Below are 23,734 nucleotides of genomic sequence, written 5' to 3'. Positions count from 1 at the left end.
TGATCTGAGCATTCAGCTAACAGAGTTAAACCATACTTTTGATTGAGCAGTTTTGAAACACTCTGTCTGTAGAAAATGCAACTGGACATTCGTAGCGCTAAGTGGGTAATAGTGGAAAAAAGAATATGTTCAAATATAAACTACACAGAAGCATTGTATGAACCTTCTTTCTGTTCTGTGCATTCAACTAACAGTGTTGAACCATACTTTTGATTGAGCCGTTCTGAAACACTCTTTCTGTAGAAACTGCAATTGGACATTCTGAGCGCTAGGAGGCCTATATAGGGAAAAAGAATGTCTACAAATAAAAACTACACAGAAGAATTGTGTGAAACTTCTTTCTGTTCTGTTTGTTCAACTAAAAGAGTTGAACCTTAGTTTTGATTGAGCCGTTCTGAAACACTCTTTCTGTAGAAAATGCAAGTGGAGATTCGGAGCACTAAGAGGGTAATAGTGGAAAAAGGAATGTCTCCAAATATAAACTACACAGAATCATTCTGTGAAACTTCTTTCTGATCTGTGCATTCAGCTAACAGAGTTAAACCATACTTTTGATTGAGCAGATCTGAACACTCTTTCTGTAGAAAATGCAACTGGACATTTGGAGCGCTAAGAGAGTAGTAGTGGAAAAAGGAATGTATTCAAATATAAACTACACAGAAGCATTCTGTGAAACTTCTTTCTGATCTGAGCATTCAGCTAACAGAGTTAAACCATACTTTTGATTGAGCAGTTTTGAAACACTCTGTCTGTAGAAAATGCAACTGGGCATTCGTAGCGCTAAGTGGGTAATAGTGGAAAAAAGAATATGTTCAAATATAAACTACACAGAAGCATGGTATGAAACTTTTTTGTGTTCTGTGCATTCAACTAACAGAGTTGAACCTTACATTTGATTGAGCCTTTCTGAAACACTCTTTCTGTAGAAACTGCAATTGGACATTCTGAGCGCTAAGAGGCCTCTATTAGGAAAAATAATATCTTCAAATAAAAACTACACAGAAGCATTGTGTTAAACTTATTTCTGATATGTTCATTAGGCTAACAGAGTTAAACCATACTTTTGATTGCGCAGTTCTGAACACTCTTTCTGTAGAAAATGCAAGTGGACATTCGGAGCGCTAAGAGGGTAATAGTGGAAAAAGGAATATATTCAAATATAAACTACACAGTAGCATTCTGTGAAAATACTTTCTGTTCTGTGCATTCAACTAACAGAGTAGAACCTTACTTTTGATTGAGCCGTTCTGAAACACTCTTTCTGTCGAAACTGCAATTGGACATGCTAAGCGCTAAGAGGCCTACATTGGGAAAAAGAATATCTGCAAATAAAAACTACACAGATGCATTCTGTGAAACTTATTTCTGATCTGTAAATTCAGTTAACAGAGATAAAACATATTTTTGATTGAGCAGTTATGAAACACTCTTTTTGTAGAAAATGCAAGTGGAGATTCGGAGCGCTAAGAGGGTAATAGTGGAAAAAGGAATGTCTTCAAATATAAACTACACAGAATCATTCGGTGAAACTTCTTTCTGATCTGTGCATTCAGCTAACAGAGTTAAACCATACTTTTGATTGAGCAGATCTGAACACTCTTTCTGCAGAAAATGCAACTGGACATTTGGAGCGCTAAGAGCGTAGAAGTGGAAAAAGGAATATATTCAAATATAAACTACACAGAAGCATTCTGTGAAACTTCTTTCTGATCTGAGCATTCAGCTAACAGAGTTAAACCATACTTTTGATTGAGCAGTTTTGAAACACTCTGTCTGTAGAAAATGCAACTGGACATTCGTAGCGCTAAGTGGGTAATAGTGGAAAAAAGAATATGTTCAAATATAAACTACACAGAAGCATTGTATGAAACTTCTTTCTGTTCTGTGCATTCAACTAACAGAGTTGAACATTACTTTTGATTGAGCCGTTCTGAAACACTCTTTCTGTAGAAACTGCAATTGGACATTCTGAGCGCTAGGAGGCCGATATTGGGAAAAAGAATGTCTACAAATAAAAACTACACAGAAGAATTGTGTGAAATTTCTTTCTGTTCTGTTTGTTCAACTAAAAGAGTTGAACCTTAGTTTTGATTGAGCCGTTCTGAAACACTCTTTCTGTAGAAAATGCAAGTGGAGATTCGGAGCGCTAAGAGGGTAATAGTGGAAAAAGGAATGTCTCCAATTATAAACTACACAGAATCATTCTGTGAAACTTCTTTCTGATCTGTGCATTCAGCTAACAGAGTTAAAACATACTTTTGTTTGAGCAGATCTGAACACTATTTCTGTAGAAAATGCAACTTGACATTTGGAGCGCTAAGAGAGTAGTAGTGGAGAAAGGAATATATTCAAATATAAACTACACAGGAGCATTCTGTGAAACTTCTTTCTGATCTGAGCATTCAGCTAACAGAGTTAAACCATACTTTTGATTAAGCAGTTTTGAAAAACTCTGTCTGTAGGAAATGCAACGGGACATTCGTAGCGCTAAGTGGGTAATAGTGAAAAAAGAATATGTTCAAATATAAACTACACAGAATCATTGTATGAAACTTCTTTCTGTTCTGTGCATTCAACTAACAGAGTTGAACCTTACTTTTGATTGAGCCTTTCTGAAACACTCTTTCTGTAGAAACTGCAATTGGACATTCTGAGCGCTAAGAGGCTTCTATTGGGAAAAATAATATCTTCAAATAAAAACTACACAGAAGCATTGTGTGAAACTTATTTCTGATATGTTCATTAAGCTAACAGAGTTAAACCATACTTTTGATTGTGCAGTTCTGAACACTCTATCCGTGGAAAATGCAAGTGGACATTCGGAGCGCTAAGAGGGTAATAGTGGAAAAAGGAATATATACAAATATAAACTACACAGTAGCATTCTGTGAAAATTCTTTCTGTTCTGTGCATTCAACTAACAGAGTTGAACCTTACTTTTGATTGAGCCGTTCTGAAACACTCTTTCTGTAGAAACTGCAATTGGACATGCTAAGCGCTAAGAGGCCTACATTGGGAAAAAGAATATCTTCAAATAAAAACTACACAGATGCATTCTGTGAAACTTATTTCTGATCTGTAAATTCAGTTAACAGAGATAAAACATATTTTTGATTGAGCAGTTATGAAACACTCTTTTTGTAGAAAATGCAAATGGAGATTCGGAGCGCTAAGAAGGTAATAGTGGAAAAAGGAATGTCTTCAAATATAAACTACACAGAATCATTCGGTGAAACATCTTTCTGATCTGTGCATTCAGCTAACAGAGTTAAACCATACTTTTGATTGAGCAGATCTGAACACTCTTTCTGTAGAAAATGCAACTGGACATTTGGAGCGCTAAGAGCGTAGTAGTGGAAAAAGGAATATATTCAAATATAAACTACACAGAAGCATTCTGTGAAACTTCTTTCTGATCTGAGCATTTAGCTAACAGAGTTAAACCATACTTTTGATTGAGCAGTTTTGAAACACTCTGTCTGTAGAAAATGCAACTGGACATTCGTAGCGCTAAGTGGGTAATAGTGGAAAAAAGAATATGTTCAAATATAAACTACACAGAAGCATTGTATGAAACTTCTTTCTGTTCTGTGCATTCAACTAACAGAGTTGAACCTTACTTTTGATTGAGCCTTTCTGAAACACTCTTTCTGTAGAAACTGCAATTGGACATTCTGAGCGCTAAGAGGCCTCTATTGGGAAAAATAATATCTTCAAATAAAAACTACACAGAAGAATTGTGTTAAACTTATTTCTGATATGTTCATTAGGCTAACAGAGTTAAACCATACTTTTGATTGCGCAGTTCTGAACACTCTTTCTGTAGAAAATGCAAGTGGACATTCGGAGCGCTAAGAGGGTAATAGTGGAAAAAGGAATATATTCAAATATAAACTACACAGTAGCATTCTGTGAAAATTCTTTCTGTTCTGTGCATTCAACTAACAGAGTAGAACCTTACTTTTGATTGAGCCATTCTGAAACACTCTTTCTGTCGAAACTGCAATTGGACATGCTAAGCGCTAAGAGGCCTACATTGGGAAAAAGAATATCTTCAAATAAAAACTACACAGATGCATTCTGTGAAACTTATTTCTGATCTGTAAATTCAGTTAACAGAGATAAAACATATTTTTGATTGAGCAGTTATGAAACACTCTTTTTGTAGAAAATGCAAGTGGAGATTCGGAGCGCTAAGAGGGTAATAGTGGAAAAAGGAATGTCTTCAAATATAAACTACACAGAATCATTCGGTGAAACTTCTTTCTGATCTGTGCATTCAGCTAACAGAGTTAAACCATACTTTTGATTGAGCAGATCTGAACACTCTTTCTGTAGAAAATGCAACTGGACATTTGGAGCGCTAAGAGCGTAGTAGTGGAAAAAGGAATATTTTCAAATATAAACTACACAGAAGCATTCTGTGAAACTTCTTTCTGATCTGAGCATTCAGCTAACAGAGTTAAACCATACTTTTGATTGAGCAGTTTTGAAACACTCTGTCTGTAGAAAATGCAACTTGACATTCGTAGCGCTAAGTGGGTAATAGTGGAAAAAAGAATATGTTCAAATAGAAACTACACAGAAGCATTGTATGAAACTTCTTTCTGTTCTGTGCATTCAACTAACAGAGTTGAACCATACTTTTGATTGAGCCGTTCTGAAACACTCTTTCTGTAGAAACTGCAATTGGACATTCTGAGCGCTAAGAGGCCTATATTGGGAATAAGAATGTCTACAAATAAAAACTACACAGAAGAATTGTGTGAAACTTCTTTCTGTTCTGTTTGTTCAACTAAAAGAGTTGAACCTTAGTTTTGATTGAGCCGTTCTGAAACACTCTTGCTGTAGAAAATGCAAGTGGAGATTCGGAGCGCTAAGAGGGTAATAGTGGAAAAAGGATTGTCTCCAAATATAAACTACACAGAATCATTCTGTGAAACTTCTTTCTGATCTGTGCATTCAGCTAACAGAGTTAAACCATACTTTTGATTGAGCAGATCTGAACACTCTTTCTGTAGAAAATGCCACTGGACATTTGGAGCGCTAAGAGAGTAGTAGTGGAAAATGAAATATATTCAAATATAAACTACACAGAAGCATTCTGTGAAACTTCTTTCTGATCTGAGCATTCAGCTAACAGAGTTAAACCATACTTTTGATTGAGCAGTTTTGAAACACTCTGTCTGTAGAAAATGCAACGGGACATTCGTAGCGCTAAGTGGGTAATAGTGGAAAAAAGAATATGTTCAAATATAAACTACACAGAAGCATTGTATGAAACTTCTTTCTGTTCTGTGCATTCAACTAACAGAGTTGAACCTTACTTTTGATTGAGCCTTTCTGAAACACTCTTTCTGTAGAAAGTGCAATTGGACATTCTGAGCGCTAAGAGGCCTCTATTGGGAAAAATAATATCTTCAAATAATAACTACACAGAAGCATTGTGTGAAACTTATTTCTGATATGTTCATTAAGCTAACAGAGTTAAACCATATTTTTGATTGCGCAGTTCTGAACACTCTTTCTGTAGAAAATGCAAGTGGACATTCGGAGCGCTAAGAGGGTAATAGTGGAAAAAGGAATATATTCAAATATAAACTACACAGTAGCATTCTGTGAAAATTCTTTCTGTTCTGTGCATTCAACTAACAGAGTTGAACCTTACTTTTGATTGAGCCGTTCTGAAACACTCTTTCTGTAGAAACTGAAATTGGACATGCTAAGTGCTAAGAGGCCTACATTGGGAAAAAGAATATCTTCAAATAAAAGCTACACAGATGCATTCTGTGAAACTTATTTCTGATCTGTAAATTCAGTTAACAGAGATAAAACATATTTTTGATTGAGCAGTTATGAAACACTCTTTTTGTAGAAAATGCAAGTGGAGATTCGGAGCACTAAGAGGGTAATAGTGGAAAAAGGAATGTCTCCAAATATAAACTACACAGAATCATTCGGTGAAACTTCTTTCTAATCTGTGCATTCAGCTAACAGAGTTAAACCATACTTTTGATTGAGCAGATCTGAACACTCTTTCTGTAGAAAATGCAACTGGACATTTGGAGCGCTAAGAGAGTAGTAGTGGAAAAAGGAATATATTCAAATATAAACTACACAGAAGCATTCTGTGAAACTTCTTTCTGATCTGAGCATTCAGCTAACAGAGTTAAACCATACTTTTGATTGAGCAGTTTTGAAACACTCTGTCTGTAGAAAATGCAACTGGACATTCGTAGCGCTAAGTGGGTAATAGTGGAAAAAAGAATATGTTCAAATATAAACTACACAGAAGCATTGTATGAAACTTCTTTCTGTTCTGTGCATTCAACTAACAGAGTTGAACCTTACTTTTGATTGAGCCTTTCTGAAACACTCTTTCTGTAGAAACTGCAATTGGACATTCTGAGCGCTAAGAGGCCTCTATTGGGAAAAATAATATCTTCAAATAAAAACTACACAGAAGAATTGTGTTAAACTTATTTCTGATATGTTCATTAGGCTAACAGAGTTAAACCATACTTTTGATTGCGCAGTTCTGAACACTCTTTCTGTAGAAAATGCAAGTGGACATTCGGAGCGCTAAGAGGGTAATAGTGGAAAAAGGAATATATACAAATATAAACTACACAGTAGCATTCTGTGAAAATTCTTTCTGTTCTGTGCATTCAACTAACAGAGTAGAACCTTACTTTTGATTGAGCCATTCTGAAACACTCTTTCTGTCGAAACTGCAATTGGACATGCTAAGCGCTAAGAGGCCTACATTGGGAAAAAGAATATCTTCAAATAAAAACTACACAGATGCATTCTGTGAAACTTATTTCTGATCTGTAAATTCAGTTAACAGAGATAAAACATATTTTTGATTGAGCAGTTATGAAACACTCTTTTTGTAGAAAATGCAAGTGGAGATTCGGAGCGCTAAGAGGGTAATAGTGGAAAAAGGAATGTCTTCAAATATAAACTACACAGAATCATTCGGTGAAACTTCTTTCTGATCTGTGCATTCAGCTAACAGAGTTAAACCATACTTTTGATTGAGCAGATCTGAACACTCTTTCTGTAGAAAATGCAACTGGACATTTGGAGCGCTAAGAGCGTAGTAGTGGAAAAAGGAATATTTTCAAATATAAACTACACAGAAGCATTCTGTGAAACTTCTTTCTGATCTGAGCATTCAGCTAACAGAGTTAAACCATACTTTTGATTGAGCAGTTTTGAAACACTCTGTCTGTAGAAAATGCAACTTGACATTCGTAGCGCTAAGTGGGTAATAGTGGAAAAAGGAATATGTTCAAATAGAAACTACACAGAAGCATTGTATGAAACTTCTTTCTGTTCTGTGCATTCAACTAACAGAGTTGAACCATACTTTTGATTGAGCCGTTCTGAAACACTCTTTCTGTAGAAACTGCAATTGGACATTCTGAGCGCTAAGAGGCCTATATTGGGAATAAGAATGTCTACAAATAAAAACTACACAGAAGAATTGTGTGAAACTTCTTTCTGTTCTGTTTGTTCAACTAAAAGAGTTGAACCTTAGTTTTGATTGAGCCGTTCTGAAACACTCTTGCTGTAGAAAATGCAAGTGGAGATTCGGAGCGCTAAGAGGGTAATAGTGGAAAAAGGATTGTCTCCAAATATAAACTACACAGAATCATTCTGTGAAACTTCTTTCTGATCTGTGCATTCAGCTAACAGAGTTAAACCATACTTTTGATTGAGCAGATCTGAACACTCTTTCTGTAGAAAATGCCACTGGACATTTGGAGCGCTAAGAGAGTAGTAGTGGAAAATGAAATATATTCAAATATAAACTACACAGAAGCATTCTGTGAAACTTCTTTCTGATCTGAGCATTCAGCTAACAGAGTTAAACCATACTTTTGATTGAGCAGTTTTGAAACACTCTGTCTGTAGAAAATGCAACGGGACATTCGTAGCGCTAAGTGGGTAATAGTGGAAAAAAGAATATGTTCAAATATAAACTACACAGAAGCATTGTATGAAACTTCTTTCTCTTCTGTGCATTCAACTAACAGAGTTGAACCTTACTTTTGATTGAGCCTTTCTGAAACACTCTTTCTGTAGAAACTGCAATTGGACATTCTGAGCGCTAAGAGGCCTCTATTGGGAAAAATAATATCTTCAAATAATAACTACACAGAAGCATTGTGTGAAACTTATTTCTGATATGTTCATTAAGCTAACAGAGTTAAACCATATTTTTGATTGCGCAGTTCTGAACAATCTTTCTGTAGAAAATGCAAGTGTACATTCGGAGCGCTAAGAGGGTAATAGTGGAAAAAGGAATATATTCAAATATAAACTGCACAGTAGCATTCTGTGAAAATTCTTTCTGTTCTGTGCATTCAACTAACAGAGTAGAACCTTACTTTTGATTGAGCCGTTCTGAAACACTCTTTCTGTCGAAACTGCAATTGGACATGCTAAGCGCTAAGAGGCCTACATTGGGAAAAAGAATATCTTCAAATAAAAACTACACAGATGCATTCTGTGAAACTTATTTCTGATCTGTAAATTCAGTTAACAGAGATAAAACATATTTTTGATTGAGCAGTTATGAAACACTCTTTTTGTAGAAAATGCAAGTGGAGATTCGCAGCGCTAAGGGGGTAATAGTGGAAAAAGGAATGTCTTCAAATATAAACTACACAGAATCATTCGGTGAAACTTCTTTCTGATCTGTGCATTCAGCTAACAGAGTTAAACCATACTTTTGATTGAGCAGATCTGAACACTCTTTCTGAAGAAAATGCAACTGGACATTTGGAGCGCTAAGAGCGTAGTAGTGGAAAAAGGAATATATTCAAATATAAACTACACAGAAGCATTCTGTGAAACTTCTTTCTGATCTGAGCATTCAGCTAACAGAGTTAAACCATACTTTTGATTGAGCAGTTTTGAAACACTCTGTCTGTAGAAAATGCAACTGGACATTCGTAGCGCTAAGTGGGTAATAGTGGAAAAAAGAATATGTTCAAATATAAACTACACAGAAGCATTGTATGAAACTTCTTTCTGTTCTGTGCATTCAACTAACAGAGTTGAACCTTACTTTTGATTGAGCCGTTCTGAAACACTCTTTCTGTAGAAACTGCAATTGGACATTCTGAGCGCTAAGAGGCCTATATTGGGAAAAAGAATGTCTACAAATAAAAACTACACAGAAGAATTGTGTGAAACTTCTTTCTGTTCTGTTTGTTCAACTAAAAGAGTTGAACCTTAGTTTTGATTGAGCCGTTCTGAAACACTCTTTCTGTAGAAAATGCAAGTGGAGATTCGGAGCGCTAAGAGGGTAATAGTGGAAAAAGGAATGTCCCCAAATATAAACTACACACAATCATTTTGTGAAACTTCTTTCTGATCTGTGCATTCAGCTAACAGAGTTAAACCATACTTTTGATTGAGCAGATCTGAACACTCTTTCTGTAGAAAATGCAACTGGACATTTGGAGCGCTAAGAGAGTAGTAGTGGAAAAAGGAATATATTCAAATATAAACTACACAGAAGCATTCTGTGAAACTTCTTTCTGATCTGAGCATTCAGCTAACAGAGTTAAACCATACTTTTGATTGAGCAGTTTTGAAACACTCTGTCTGTAGAAAATGCAACTGGACATTCGTAGCGCTAAGTGGGTAATAGTGGAAAAAAGAATATGTTCAAATATAAACTACACAGAAGCATTGTATGAAACTTCTTTCTGTTCTGTGCATTCAACTAACAGAGTTGAACCTTACTTTTGATTGAGACTTTCTGAAACACTCTTTCTGAAGAAACTGCAATTGGACATTCTGAGCGCTAAGAGGCCTCTATTGGGAAAAATAATATCTTCAAATAATAACTACACAGAAGCATTGTGTGAAACTTATTTCTGATATGTTCATTAAGCTAACAGAGTTAAACCATATTTTTGATTGCGCAGTTCTGAACACTCTTTCTGTAGAAAATGCAAGTGGACATTCGGAGCGCTAAGAGGGTAATAGTGGAAAAAGGAATATATTCAAATATAAACTACACAGTAGCATTCTGTGAAAATCCTTTCTGTTCTGTGCATTCAACTAACAGAGTTGAACCTTACTTTTGATTGAGCCGTTCTGAAACACTCTTTCTGTAGAAACTGCAATTGGACATGCTAAGCGCTAAAAGGCCTACATTGGGAAAAAGAATATCTTCAAATAAAAACTACACAGATGCATTCTGTGAAACATATTTCTGATCTGTAAATTCAGTTAACAGAGATAAAGCATATTTTTGATTGAGCAGTTATGAAACACTCTTTTTGTAGAAAATGCAAGTGGAGATTCGGAGCGCTAAGAGGGTACTAGTGGAAAAAGGAATGTCTTCAAATATAAACTACACAGAATCATTCGGTGAAACTTCTTTCTGATCTGTGCATTCAGCTAACAGAGTTAAACCATACTTTTGATTGAGTAGATCTGAACACTCTTTCTGTAGAAAATGCAACTGGACATTTGGAGCGCTAAGAGCGTAGTAGTGGAAAAAGGAATATATTCAAATATAAACTACACAGAAGCATTCTGTGAAACTTCTTTCTGATCTGAGCATTCAGCTAACAGAGTTAAACCATACTTTTGATTGAGCAGTTTTGAAACACTCTGTCTGTAGAAAATGCAACTTGACATTCGTAGCGCTAAGTGGGTAATAGTGGAAAAAAGAATATGTTCAAATATAAACTACACAGAAGCATTGTATGAAACTTCTTTCTGTTCTGTGCATTCAACTAACAGAGTTGAACCTTACTTTTGATTGAGCCGTTCTGAAACACTCTTTCTGTAGAAACTGCAATTGGACATTCTGAGCGCTAAGAGGCCTATATTGGGAAAAAGAATGTCTACAAATAAAAACTACACAGAAGAATTGTGTGAAACTTCTTTCTGTTCTGTTTGTTCAACTAAAAGAGTTGAACCTTAGTTTTGATTGAGCCGTTCTGAAACACTCTTTCTGTAGAAAATGTAAGTGGAGATTCGGAGCGCTAAGCGGGTAATAGTGGAAAAAGGAATGTCTCCAAATATAAACTACACAGAATCATTCTGTGAAACTTCTTTCTGATCTGTGCATTCGGCTAACAGAGTTAAACCATACTTTTGATTGAGCAGATCTGAACACTCTTTCTGTAGAAAATGCAACTGGACATTTGGAGCGCTAAGAGAGTAGTAGTGGAAAAAGGAATATATTCAAATATAAACTACACAGAAGCATTCTGTGAAACTTCTTTCTGATCTGAGCATTCAGCTAACAGAGTTAAACCATACTTTTGATTGAGCAGTTTTGAAACACTCTGTCTGTAGAAAATGCAACTGGACATTCGTAGCGCTAAGTGGGTTATAGTGGAAAAAATAATATGTTCAAATATAAACTACACAGAAGCATTGTATGAAACTTCTTTCTGTTCTGTACATTCAAATAACAGAGTTGAACCTTACTTTTGATTGAGCCTTTCTGAAACACTCTTTCTGTAGAAACTGCAATTGGACATTCTGAGCGCTAAGAGGCCTCTATTGGGAAAAATAATATCTTCAAATAAAAACTACACAGAAGCATTGTGTGAAACTTATTTCTGATATGTTCATTAGGCTAACAGAGTTAAACCATACTTTTGATTGCACAGTTCTGAACACTCTTTCTGTAGAAAATGCAAGTGGACATTCGGAGCGCTAAGAGGGTAATAGTGGAAAAATGAATATATTCAAATATAAACTACACAGTAGCATTCTGTGAAAATTCTTTCTGTTCTGTGCATTCAACTAACAGAGTTGAACCTTACTTTTGATTGAGCCGTCCTGAAACACTCTTTCTGTAGAAACTGAAATTGGACATGCTAAGCGCTAAGAGGCCTACATTGGGAAAAAGAATATCTTCAAATAAAAACTACACAGATGCATTCTGTGAAACTTATTTCTGATCTGTAAATTCAGTTAACAGAGATAGAACATATTTTTGATTGAGCAGTTATGAAACACTCTTTTTGTAGAAAATGCAAGTGGAGATTCGGAGCGCTAAGAGGGTAATAGTGGAAAAAGGAATGTCTTCAAATATAAACTACACAGAATCATTCGGTGAAACTTCCTTCTGATCTGTGCATTCAGCTAACAGAGTTAAACCATACTTTTGATTGAGTAGATCTGAACACTCTTTCTGTAGAAAATGCAACTGGACATTTGGAGCGCTAAGAGCGTAGTAGTGGAAAAAGGAAAATATTCAAATATAAACTACACAGAAGCATTCTGTGAAACTTCTTTCTGATCTGAGCATTCAGCTAACAGAGTTAAACCATACTTTTGATTGAGCAGTTTTGAAACACTCTGTCTGTAGAAAATGCAACGGGACATTCGTAGCGCTAAGTGGGTAATAGTGGAAAAAAGAATATGTTCAAATATAAACTACACAGAAGCATTGTATGAAACTTCTTTCTGTTCTGTGCATTCAACTAACAGAGTTGAACCTTACTTTTGATTGAGCCTTTCTGAAACACTCTTTCTGTAGAAACTGCAATTGGACATTTTGAGCGCTAAGAGGCCTCTGTTGGGAAAAATAATATCTTCAAATAATAACTACACAGAAACATTGTGTGAAACTTATTTCTGATATGTTCATTAAGCTAACAGAGTTAAACCATATTTTTGATTGCGCAGTTCTGAACACTCTTTCTGTAGAAAATGCAAGTGGACATTCGGAGCGCTAAGAGGGTAATAGTGGAAAAAGGAATATATTCAAATATAAACTACACAGTACCATTCTGTGAAAATTCTTTCTGTTCTGTGCATTCAACTAACAGAGTTGAACCTTACTTTTGATTGAGCCGTTCTGAAACTCTCTTTCTGTAGAAACTGCAATTGGACATGCTAAGCGCTAAGAGGCCTACATTGGGAAAAAGAATATCTTCAAATAAAAACAACACAGATGCATTCTGTGAAACTTATTTCTGATCTGTAAATTCAGTTAACAGAGATAAAACATATTTTTGATTGAGCAGTTATGAAACACTCTTTTTGTAGAAAATGCAAGTGGAGATTCGCAGCGCTAAGAGGGTAATAGTGGAAAAAGGAATGTCTTCAAATATAAACTACACAGAATCATTCGGTGAAACTTCTTTCTGATCTGTGCATTCAGCTAACAGAGTTAAACCATACTTTTGATTGAGCAGATCTGAACACTCTTTCTGTAGAAAATGCAACTGGACATTTGGAGCGCTAAGAGCGTAGTAGTGGAAAAAGGAATATATTCAAATATAAACTACACAGAAGCATTCTGTGAAACTTCTTTCTGATCTGAGCATTCAGCTAACAGAGTTAAACCATACTTTTGATTGAGCAGTTTTGAAACACTCTGTCTGTAGAAAATGCAACTGGACATTCGTAGCGCTAAGTGGGTAATAGTGGAAAAAAGAATATGTTCAAATATAAACTACACAGAAGCATTGTATGAAACTTCTTTCTGTTCTGTGCATTCAACTAACAGAGTTGAACCTTACTTTTGATTGAGCCGTTCTGAAACACTCTTTCTGTAGAAACTGCAATTGGACATTCTGAGCGCTAAGAGGCCTATATTGGGAAAAAGAATGTCTACAAATAAAAACTACACAGAAGAATTGTGTGAAACTTCTTTCTGTTCTGTTTGTTCAACTAAAAGAGTTGAACCTTAGTTTTGATTGAGCCGTTCTGAAACACTCTTTCTGTAGAAAATGCAAGTGGAGATTCGGAGCGCTAAGAGGGTAATAGTGGAAAAAGGAATGTCCCCAAATATAAACTACACACAATCATTCTGTGAAACTTCTTTCTGATCTGTGCATTCAGCTAACAGTGTTAAACCATACTTTTGATTGAGCAGATCTGAACACTCTTTCTGTAGAAAATGCAACTGGACATTTGGAGCGCTAAGAGAGTAGTAGTGGAAAAAGGAATATATTCAAATATAAACTACACAGAAGCATTCTGTGAAACTTCTTTCTGATCTGAGCATTCAGCTAACAGATTTAAACCATACTTTTGATTGAGCAGTTTTGAAACACTCTGTCTGTAGAAAATGCAACTGGACATTCGTAGCGCTAAGTGGGTAATAGTGGAAAAAAGAATATGTTCAAATATAAACTACACAGAAGCATTGTATGAAACTTCTTTCTGTTCTGTGCATTCAACTAACAGAGTTGAACCTTACTTTTGATTGAGACTTTCTGAAACACTCTTTCTGAAGAAACTGCAATTGGACATTCTGAGCGCTAAGAGGCCTCTATTGGGAAAAAAAATATCTTCAAATAATAACTACACAGAAGCATTGTGTGAAACTTATTTCTGATATGTTCATTAAGCTAACAGAGTTAAACCATATTTTTGATTGCGCAGTTCTGAACACTCTTTCTGTAGAAAATGCAAGTGGACATTCGGAGCGCTAAGAGGGTAATAGTGGAAAAAGGAATATATTCAAATATAAACTACACAGTAGCATTCTGTGAAAATCCTTTCTGTTCTGTGCATTCAACTAACAGAGTTGAACCTTACTTTTGATTGAGCCGTTCTGAAACACTCTTTCTGTAGAAACTGCAATTGGACATGCTAAGCGCTAAAAGGCCTACATTGGGAAAAAGAATATCTTCAAATAAAAACTACACAGATGCATTCTGTGAAACTTATTTCTGATCTGTAAATTCAGTTAACAGAGATAAAGCATATTTTTGATTGAGCAGTTATGAAACACTCTTTTTGTAGAAAATGCAAGTGGAGATTCGGAGCGCTAAGAGGGTACTAGTGGAAAAAGGAATGTCTTCAAATATAAACTACACAGAATCATTCGGTGAAACTTCTTTCTGATCTGTGCATTCAGCTAACAGAGTTAAAACATACTTTTGATTGAGTAGATCTGAACACTCTTTCTGTAGAAAATGCAACTGGACATTTGGAGCGCTAAGAGCGTAGTAGTGGAAAAAGGAATATATTCAAATATAAACTACACAGAAGCATTCTGTGAAACTTCTTTCTGATCTGAGCATTCAGCTAACAGAGTTAAACCATACTTTTGATTGAGCAGTTTTGAAACACTCTGTCTGTAGAAAATGCAACTTGACATTCGTAGCGCTAAGTGGGTAATAGTGGAAAAAAGAATATGTTCAAATATAAACTACACAGAAGCATTGTATGAAACTTCTTTCTGTTCTGTGCATTCAACTAACAGAGTTGAACCTTACTTTTGATTGAGCCGTTCTGAAACAGTCTTTCTGTAGAAACTGCAATTGGACATTCTGAGCGCTAAGAGGCCTATATTGGGAAAAAGAATGTCTACAAATAAAAACTACACAGAAGAATTGTGTGAAACTTCTTTCTGTTCTGTTTGTTCAACTAAAAGAGTTGAACCTTAGTTTTGATTGAGCCGTTCTGAAACACTCTTTCTGTAGAAAATGTAAGTGGAGATTCGGAGCGCTAAGCGGGTAATAGTGGAAAAAGGAATGTCTCCAAATATAAACTACACAGAATCATTCTGTGAAACTTCTTTCTGATCTGTGCATTCAGCTAACAGAGTTAAACCATACTTTTGATTGAGCAGATCTGAACACTCTTTCTGTAGAAAATGCAACTGGACATTTGGAGCGCTAAGAGAGTAGTAGTGGAAAAAGGAATATATTCAAATATAAACTACACAGAAGCATTCTGTGAAACTTCTTTCTGATCTGAGCATTCAGCTAACAGAGTTAAACCATACTTTTGATTGAGCAGTTTTGAAACACTCTGTCTGTAGAAAATGCAACTGGACATTCGTAGCGCTAAGTGGGTTATAGTGGAAAAAATAATATGTTCAAATATAAACTACACAGAAGCATTGTATGAAACTTCTTTCTGTTCTGTACATTCAAATAACAGAGTTGAACCTTACTTTTGATTGAGCCTTTCTGAAACACTCTTTCTGTAGAAACTGCAATTGGACATTCTGAGCGCTAAGAGGCCTCTATTGGGAAAAATAATATCTTCAAATAAAAAGTACACAGAAGCATTGTGTGAAACTTATTTCTGATATGTTCATTAGGCTAACAGAGTTAAACCATACTTTTGATTGCACAGTTCTGAACACTCTTTCTGTAGAAAATGCAAGTGGACATTCGGAGCGCTAAGAGGGTAATAGTGGAAAAATGAATATATTCAAATATAAACTACACAGTAGCATTCTGTGAAAATTCTTTCTGTTCTGTGCATTCAACTAACAGAGTTGAACCTTACTTTTGATTGAGCCGTCCTGAAACACTCTTTCTGTAGAAACTGAAATTGGACATGCTAAGCGCTAAGAGGCCTACATTGGGAAAAAGAATATCTTCAAATTAAAACTACACAGATGCATTCTGTGAAACTTATTTCTGATCTGTAAATTCAGTTAACAGAGATAGAACATATTTTTGATTGAGCAGTTATGAAACACTCTTTTTGTAGAAAATGCAAGTGGAGATTCGGAGCGCTAAGAGGGTAATAGTGGAAAAAGGAATGTCTTCAAATATAAACTACACAGAATCATTCGGTGAAACTTCCTTCTGATCTGTGCATTCAGCTAACAGAGTTAAACCATACTTTTGATTGAGTAGATCTGAACACTCTTTCTGTAGAAAATGCAACTGGACATTTGGAGCGCTAAGAGCGTAGTAGTGGAAAAAGGAAAATATTCAAATATAAACTACACAGAAGCATTCTGTGAAACTTCTTTCTGATCTGAGCATTCAGCTAACAGAGTTAAACCATACTTTTGATTGAGCAGTTTTGAAACACTCTGTCTGTAGAAAATGCAACGGGTTATTCGTAGCGCTAAGTGGGTAATAGTGGAAAAAAGAATATGTTCAAATATAAACTACACAGAAGCATTGTATGAAACTTCTTTCTGTTCTGTGCATTCAACTAACAGAGTTGAACCTTACTTTTGATTGAGCCTTTCTGAAACACTCTTTCTGTAGAAACTGCAATTGGACATTTTGAGCGCTAAGAGGCCTCTGTTGGGAAAAATAATATCTTCAAATAATAACTACACAGAAGCATTGTGTGAAACTTATTTCTGATATGTTCATTAAGCTAACAGAGTTAAACCATATTTTTGATTGCGCAGTTCTGAACACTCTTTCTGTAGAAAATGCAAGTGGACATTCGGAGCGCTAAGAGGGTAATAGTGGAAAAAGGAATATATTCAAATATAAACTACACAGTAGCATTCTGTGAAAATTCTTTCTGTTCTGTGCATTCAACTAACAGAGTTGAACCTTACTTTTGATTGAGCCGTTCTGAAACACTCTTTCTGTAGAAACTGCAATTGGACATGCTAAGCGCTAAAAGGCATACATTGGGAAAAAGAATATCTTCAAATAAAAACTACACAGATGCATTCTGTGAAACTTATTTCTGATCTGTAAATTCAGTTAACAGAGATAAAACATATTTTTGATTGAGCAGTTATGAAACACTCTTTTTGTAGAAAATGCAAGTGGAGATTCGGAGCGCTAAGAGGGTACTAGTGGAAAAAGGAATGTCTTCAAATATAAACTACACAGAATCATTCGGTGAAACTTCTTTCTGATCTGTGCATTCAGCTAACAGAGTTAAACCATACTTTTGATTGAGTAGATCTGAACACTCTTTCTGTAGAAAATGCAACTGGACATTTGGAGCGCTAAGAGCGTAGTAGTGGAAAAAGGAATATATTCAAATATAAACTACACAGAAGCATTCTGTGAAACTTCTTTCTGATCTGAGCATTCAGCTAACAGAGTTAAACCATACTTTTGATTGAGCAGTTTTGAAACACTCTGTCTGTAGAAAATGCAACTGGACATTCGTAGCGCTAAGTGGGTAATAGTGGAAAAAAGAATATGTTCAAATATAAACTACACAGAAGCATTGTATGAAACTTCTTTCTGTTCTGTGCATTCAACTAACAGAGTTGAACCTTACTTTTGATTGAGCCGTTCTGAAACACTCTTTCTGTAGAAACTGCAATTGGACATTCTGAGCGCTAAGAGGCCTATATTGGGAAAAAGAATGTCTACAAATAAAAACTACACAGAAGAATTGTGTGAAACTTCTTTCTGTTCTGTTTGTTCAACTAAAAGAGTTGAACCTTAGTTTTGATTGAGCCGTTCTGAAACACTCTTTCTGTAGAAAATGCAAGTGGAGATTCGGAGCGATAAGAGGGTAATAGTGGAAAAAGGAATGTCTCCAAATATAAACTACACAGAATCATTCTGTGAAACTTCTTTCTGATCTGTGCATTCAGCTAACAGAATTAAACCATACTTTTGATTGAGCAGGTCTGAACACTCTTTCTGTAGAAAATGCAACTGGACATTTGGAGCGCTAAGAGGGTAATAGTGGAAAAAGGAATATATTCAAATATAAACTACACAGAAGCATTCTCTGAAACTTCTTTCTGATCTGAGCATTCAGCTAACAGAGTTAAACCATACTTTTGATTGAGCAGTTTTGAAACACTCTGTCTGTAGAAAATGCAACTGGACATTCGTAGCGCTAAGTGGGTAATAGTGGAAAAAAGAATATGTTCAAATATAAACTACACAGAAGCATTGTATGAAACTACTTTCTGTTCTGTGCATTCAACTAACAGAGTTGAACCTTACTTTTGATTGAGCCTTTCTGAAACACTCTTTCTGTAGAAACTGCAATTGGACATTCTGAGCACTAAGAGGCCTCTATTGGGAAAAATAATATCTTCAAATAATAACTACACAGAAGCATTGTGTGAAACTTATTTCTGATATGTTCATTAAGCTAACAGAGTTAAACCATATTTTTGATTGCGCAGTTCTGAACACTCTTTCTGTAGAAAATGCAAGTGGACATTCGGAGCGCTAAGAGGGTAATAGTGGAAAAAGGAATATATTCAAATATAAACTACACAGTAGCATTCTGTGAAAATTCTTTCTGTTCTGTCATTCAACTAACAGAGTTGAACCTTACTTTTGATTGAGCCGTTCTGAAACACTCTTTCTGTAGAAACTGAAATTGGACATGCTAAGCGCTAAGAGGCCTACATTGGGAAAAAGAATATCTTCAAATAAAAACTACACAGATGCATTCTGTGAAACTTATTTCTGATCTGTAAATTCAGTTAACAGAGATAGAACATATTTTTGATTGAGCAGTTATGAAACACTCTTTTTGTAGAAAATGCAAGTGGAGATTCGGAGCGCTAAGAGGGTACTAGTGGAAAAAGGAATGTCTTCAAATATAAACTACACAGAATCATTCGGTGAAACTTCTTTCTGATCTGTGCATTCAGCTAACAGAGTTAAACCATACTTTTGATTGAGTAGATCTGAACACTCTTTCTGTAGAAAATGCAACTGGACATTTGGAGCGCTAAGAGCGTAGTAGTGGAAAAAGGAAAATATTCAAATATAAACTACACAGAAGCATTCTGTGAAACTTCTTTCTGATCTGAGCATTCAGCTAACAGAGTTAAACCATACTTTTGATTGAGCAGTTTTGAAACACTCTGTCTGTAGAAAATGCAACTGGACATTCGTAGCGCTAAGTGGGTAATAGTGGAAAAAAGAATATGTTCAAATATAAACTACACAGAAGCATTGTATGAAACTTCTTTCTGTTCTGTGCATTCAACTAACAGAGTTGAACCTTACTTTTGATTGAGCCTTTCTGAAACACTCTTTCTGTAGAAACTGCAATTGGACATTTTGAGCGCTAAGAGGCCTCTGTTGGGAAAAAAAATATCTTCAAATAATAACTACACAGAAGCATTGTGTGAAACTTATTTCTGATATGTTCATTAAGCTAACAGAGTTAAACCATATTTTTGATTGCGCAGTTCTGAACACTCTTTCTGTAGAAAATGCAAGTGGACATTCGGAGCGCTAAGAGGGTAATAGTGGAAAAAGGAATATATTCAAATATAAACTACACAGTACCATTCTGTGAAAATTCTTTCTGTTCTGTGCATTCAACTAACAGAGTTGAACCTTACTTTTGATTGAGCCGTTCTGAAACACTCTTTCTGTAGAAACTGCAATTGGACATGCTAAGCGCTAAGAGGCCTACATTGGGAAAAAGAATATCTTCAAATAAAAACTACACAGATGCATTCTGTGAAACTTACTTCTGATCTGTAAATTCAGTTAACAGAGATAAAACATATTTTTGATTGAGCAGTTATGAAACACTCTTTTTGTAGAAAATGCAAGTGGAGATTCCGAGCGCTTAGAGGGTACTAGTGGAAAAAGGAATGTCTTCAAATATAAACTACACAGAATCATTCGGTGAAACTTCCTTCTGATCTGTGCATTCAGCTAACAGAGTTAAACCATACTTTTGATTGAGTAGATCTGAACACTCTTTCTGTAGAAAATGCAACTGGACATTTGGAGCGCTAAGAGCGTAGTAGTGGAAAAAGGAATATATTCAAATATAAACTACACAGAAGCATTCTGTGAAACTTCTTTCTGATCTGAGCATTCAGCTAACAGAGTTAAACCATACTCTTGATTGAGCAGTTTTGAAACACTCTGTCTGTAGAAAATGCAACTGGACATTCGTAGCGCTAAGTGGGTAATAGTGGAAAAAAGAATATGTTCAAATATAAACTACACAGAAGCATTGTATGAAACTTCTTTCTGTTCTGTGCATTCAACTAACAGAGTTGAACCTTACTTTTGATTGAGCCGTTCTGAAACACTCTTTCTGTAGAAACTGCAATTGGACATTCTGAGCGCTAAGAGGCCTATATTGGGAAAAAGAATGTCTACAAATAAAAACTACACAGAAGATTTGGGTGAAACTACTTTCTGTTCTGTTTGTTCAACTAAAAGAGTTGAACCTTAGTTTTGATTGAGCCGTTCTGAAACACTCTTTCTGTAGAAAATGCAAGTGGAGATTCGGAGCGCTAAGAGGGTAATAGTGGAAAAACGAATGTCTCCAAATATAAACTACACAGAATCATTCTGTGAAACTTCTTTCTGATCTGTGCATTCAGCTAACAGGGTTAAACCATACTTTTGATTGAGCAGATCTGAACACTCTTTCTGTAGAAAATGCAACTGGACATTTGGAGAGCTAAGAGAGTAGTAGTGGAAAAAGGAATATATTCAAATATAAACTACACAGAAGCATTCTGTGAAACTTCTTTCTGATCTGAGCATTCAGCTAACAGAGTTAAACCATACTTTTGATTGAGCAGTTTTGAAACACTCTGTCTGTAGAAAATGCAACTGGACATTCGTAGCGCTAAGTGGGTAATAGTGGAAAAAAGAATATGTTCAAATATAAACTACACAGAAGCATTGTATGAAACTTCTTTCTGTTCTGTGCATTCAACTAACAGAGTTGAACCTTACATTTGATTGAGCCTTTCTGAAACACTCTTTCTGTAGAAACTGCAATTGGACATTCTGAGCGCTAAGAGGCCTCTATTGGGAAAAATAATATCTTCAAATGAAAACTACGCAGAAGCATTGTGTGAAACTTATTTCTGATATGTTCATTAGGCTAACAGAGTTAAACCATACTTTTGATTGCATATTTCTGAACACTCTTTCTGTAGAAAATGCAAGTGGACATTCGGAGCGCTAAGAGGGTAATAGTGGAAAAAGGAATATATTCAAATATAAACTACATAGTACCATTCTGTGAAAATTCTTTCTGTTCTGTGCATTCAACTAACAGAGTTGAACCTTACTTTTGATTGAGCCGTTCTGAAACACTCTTTCTGTAGAAACTGCAATTGGACATGCTAAGCGCTAAGAGGCCTACATTGGGAAAAAGAATATCTTCAAATAAAAACTACACAGATGCATTCTGTGAAACTTATTTCTGATCTGTAAATTCAGTTATCAGAGATAGAACATATTTTTGATTGAGCAGTTATGAAACACTCTTTTTGTAGAAAATGCAAGTGGAGATTCGGAGCGCTAAGAGGGTACTAGTGGAAAAAGGAATGTCTTCAAATATAAACTACACAGAATCATTCAGTGAAACTTCCTTCTGATCTGTGCCTTCAGCTAACAGAGTTAAACCATACTTTTGATTGAGTAGATCTGAACACTCTTTCTGTAGAAAATTCAACTGGACATTTGGAGCGCTAAGAGCGTAGTAGTGGAAAAAGGAAAATATTCAAATATAAACTACACAGAAGCATTCTGTGAAACTTCTTTCTGATCTGAGCATTCAGCTAACAGAGTTAAACCATACTTTTGATTGAGCAGTTTTGAAACACTCTGTCTGTAGAAAATGCAACGGGACATTCGTAGCGCTAAGTGGGTAATAGTGGAAAAAAGGATATGTTCAAATATAAACTACACAGAAGCATTGTATGAAACTACTTTCTGTTCTGTGCATTCAACTAACAGAGTTGAACCTTACTTTTGATTGAGCCTTTCTGAAACACTCTTTCTGTAGAAACTGCAATTGGACATTTTGAGCGCTAAGAGGCCTCTGTTGGGAAAAATAATATCTTCAAATAAAAAATACACAGAACCATTGTGTGAAACTTATTTCTGATATGTTCATTAAGCTAACAGAGTTAAACCATACTTTTGATTGCGCAGTTCTGAACACTCTATCCGTGGAAAATGCAAGTGGACATTCGGAGCGCTAAGAGGGTAATAGTGGAAAAAGGAATATATACAAATATAAACTACACAGTAGCATTCTGTGAAAATTCTTTCTGTTCTGTGCATTCAACTAACAGAGTTGAACCTTACTTTTGATTGAGCCGTTCTGAAACACTCTTTCTGTAGAAACTGCAAATGGACATGCTAAGGGCTAAGAGGCCTACATTGGGAAAAAGAATATCTTCAAATAAAAACTACACAGATGCATTCTGTGAAACTTATTTCTGATCTGTAAATTCAGTTAACAGAGATAAAACATATTTTTGATTGAGCAGTTATGAAACACACTTTTGTAGAATATGCAAGTGGAGATTCGGAGCGCTAAGAGGGTACTAGTGGAAAAAGGAATCTCTTCAAATATAAACTACACAGAATCATTCGGTGAAACGTCTTTCTGATCTGTGCATTCAGCTAACATTGTTAAACCATACTTTTGATTGAGCAGATCTGAACACTCTTTCTGTAGAAAATGCAACTGGACATTTGGAGCGCTAAGAGCGTAGTAGTGGAAAAAGGAATATATTCAAATATAAACTACACAGAAGCATTCTGTGAAACTTCTTTCTGATCTGAGCATTCAGTTAACAGAGTTAAACCATACTTTTGATTGAGCAGTTTTGAAACACTCTGTCTGTAGAAAATGCAACTGGACATTCGTAGCGCTAAGTGGGTAATAGTGGAAAAAAGAATATGTTCAAATATAAACTACACAGAAGCATTGTATGAAACTTCTTTCTGTTCTGTGCATTCAACTAACAGAGTTGAACCTTACTTTTGATTGAGCCGTTCTGAAACACTCTTTCTGTAGAAACTGCAATTGGACATTCTGAGCGCTAAGAGGCCTCTATTGGGAAAAATAATATCTTCAAATAAAAACTACACAGAAGCATTGTGTGAAACTTATTTCTGATATGTTCATTAAGCTAACAGAGTTAAACCATACTTTTGATTGCGCAGTTCTGAACACTCTCTCTGTAGAAAATGCAAGTGGACATTCGGAGCGCTAAGAGGGTAATAGTGGAAAGAGGAATATATTCAAATATAAACTACACAGTAGCATTCTGTGAAAATTCTTTCTGTTCTGTGCA

This window comes from Symphalangus syndactylus, chromosome 17 (assembly GCF_028878055.3).
Source record: "Symphalangus syndactylus isolate Jambi chromosome 17, NHGRI_mSymSyn1-v2.1_pri, whole genome shotgun sequence".
In the NCBI taxonomy this organism is placed as follows: domain Eukaryota; kingdom Metazoa; phylum Chordata; class Mammalia; order Primates; family Hylobatidae; genus Symphalangus; species Symphalangus syndactylus.
Note: the sequence above shows the minus strand (reverse complement) of the source record.